This window comes from Adiantum capillus-veneris, unplaced genomic scaffold, assembly GCF_014529385.1.
Source record: "Adiantum capillus-veneris isolate H3 unplaced genomic scaffold, ASM1452938v2 Hic_scaffold_601, whole genome shotgun sequence".
Taxonomy (NCBI): Eukaryota; Viridiplantae; Streptophyta; class Polypodiopsida; order Polypodiales; family Pteridaceae; genus Adiantum; species Adiantum capillus-veneris.
Window position 1 is genome coordinate 8,896 of NW_028221648.1, and position 2,965 is coordinate 11,860.

Genomic DNA, 2,965 nt, shown 5'->3' on the forward strand with positions numbered 1-2,965 from the left:
TCTTTACACCATCTCCATTGCTGCAGCAAGGAAGCTCCTCTCTCCTCCCCTACCACCTTCCATTGCCACACCAAGCAAGGCTTATCCACCTTCTCCTCCCAGTGCCACACCAAGCAAGGGTTGTCCACCTTCTCCTCCCATTGCCACAAGGGTTGACCATTTTCTCATATCACTTTATCACACCTACATTGTAGCAACAAGCAAGGTTCTTCTCCTCCTCCTAGTTTGCTTTGCTTAACCATGGCCAACTCTACTTCGCAAAGGCGACCAAAGGATGAGGTCACAGCACTTGCATGCCACAACACTAGAGGTGTAGATGATGAGTGGGTGCCACAAGAGTTCACCAAAGGTGCTTGGGTATACATGCAACCATCTGCTGTTGGCCCTCCTCGTGTGCGGAATCATGCAAACTTGGATCTTCATTGGAAAGGAAAGCTCCTTGGCTTCAAGAACCGCAAAGACAAAGGGATCATAGCCATTGTGCAACATGTTTTCTCAATGTCAACCATGCACTTGCAACAACCACCTCGATTTCCAACACATTGTAAGTACATGTTTTGAGAATACAAAGCTAGGTGTGAAATCACAGTGTAATGTTATTATGGATTCATACTTAACATTTGTCATGCATTTATACTCATATTTCCATCCACGTTGGTGGAGGAGCAGCCACTACATAGTCTCTCCGGCACATTCAATGCTATACATGCGGATATTGGAGCAATAATGTTCCCGCATCTTTGCCCAACCAAACTGGTTCAAAGAAGGATTTTCTTCTATTCTCACTCCTATATTGTCCCTACTTCTACACAAGCATTTGGAACGCTTGAACCCATCAAAGTAACTTCCTTATTAAGTATGGAGTGCCCGGTCCCAGATTTGTGGTCGGTAGCATCTTTCAAGCAAAAGATGATAATGGATGTCCAAAACTCTTTGAAATACTCTAAAGCTTCTAGGTCTGTGGGCTTGAGCTGGTGTTTGCCTATTCATTGTTTTGTGCACATTTTTAAAGATTTTGGATTTGTGGAGACTACCACAATGCTTGTATGTAAAGATGCGCATTACGAGGAATTAGGAAGGCTTTTAGAAGAGGACTGGGGTTTTTTGGAGGGCATGCACAACGGGGACCGGTACCGTTGTAAGGTTGGAGCTTCAGGTATTGGAATGCGCTATTTGAAATCCCGCACCTCCTTGTACATACGATTTCACTATGATCGTTGGATGTGCAAGCTTGGAGTGTGGACTCCCTTACAGAGTGTAGACGGCGCTATTGCAAGCTTTGACATTGCAGTGAAGATGCCCAACGATGCTTTGGAGGCAGTCCAAGTGAACAAGCATTGGAATCTCAGTAATGTTCAAGAACATTTGGTTATTATGGGTTTTGAGGCCCTTCAACAAGCACAATTTCGTTTACAAGGTCACAAGGTGAGAATCCTTCCACCACATTTTCAATACATCATGGTTTGTCGATCATTAGATGCTTATTGTAATGAATGTCCGCAGATTGGGAAGAGAATGGAAGACAAATTGAAGGTCGAGGAGGACTGGGGGATAGATGGAACTATGCTGTCGATCTTATAACTTTGTAACTCTTGCAATTTTCATATTGATCCCCGCTGTAATCAACATGATTTGCTTCGGCAAATCATGCCTTTGAATATAATTTTTTGCATTGGGATGAGAAATCATTTTTTGGTGAAAGTGCCTTTTTTTTAATGTCTTAAAAAAAGGGTACATTATAAAAGGGGGGCCACCTAACTCATTCACTATTTTCACTTTTGCAACTCCTGAGCTCCTCCACTCTCTATCCACACCCCAGGCTAAACATGGATGCTGCCATAGCCTCTGCATCTGTACCCACATCCACCCCTTTGTCACGCTTCATCCTCTTCCTCGAGGACACCAAATACAAAGGGAAGTTGGACCTCCACACCTTTTTGACTCGTCTCCCTGACCTTGACGCCACAGTTGCCCTTCACATGGATGCATTTGAGGAGATTTTTGCGTTCATGGAGGAGCACATCATAAAATATTCTGTATCTATCCCCCCACATGCAGGGATCTGGGTGCCTTGCGATCTTTTGCGCTATATACACAAAGGTGATCGCCCATTCTCCAAGCGGTTGCAACGATTCCAAGAAATTGCAACCAATGCAGGCCATTACTTGGACGAGCAAGCCCCTGGGGTGTCAGCGCTCAAGAAGCGCAAGTTGGGGGTGGAGTACCTTTCTCGGCTCGCAACATTTATCTTCTTGGTGAGCGAGGAACTTAATTTGGAGGAGCTCCGCTTACCACACCTTCAAGTTGGGTCCTTTATCAAGGACACTAAGGAGCAGCAGGTTATCCCCATGAACCCTGCAGCGGAAGGAAAAGCACACCAGCTCGAGTACCCTAGGGGTCTTGAGGAAGTGGTTGAGAAATCCATAGTTGCGGCTGGCCCTAGTGATACTCCAGTGCCACTACCACTGACGGATGTGGCTATCCCAGAGGTAGAAATTAGCCGCTTCTCCTCAGTGTTAGTGGATGGGGAGGAGTTTGTATTCCTGCATGATTTGGAAAAAGCATTTGGCCTGCGCATGGATGAATGCTTGAGCGTGCTATGCAACAGCAGCAAATGTCCCTTAGACAATACGCCAGATGCCCTAGAAAGCAAGCTCTTGCCAGATGGGGACTCTGTTGCTGACACTATTGCAGTTGTATGTGCGGAGGTCCTGGCAGCAGAGCAGTTGCACGTGGCTGATGAAGATTTCCAAGCCACGCAAGCCAAGGTTGAGGCTGCTAGGATGCCTATGCCATTATGCAACCTCCCATCTGATGATCCAAAGCTTGTATCTGTGGTGCATGGGAGCATTGACTTGGATGCAAAGGGCAACAGGGAGGAGGACGACAAGGATCAGGAGGTAAACTGTATCCTAATTTTCATGTTACTATTTTATCCTTCGTTGTCTTTTTTCTCAACCTTCAT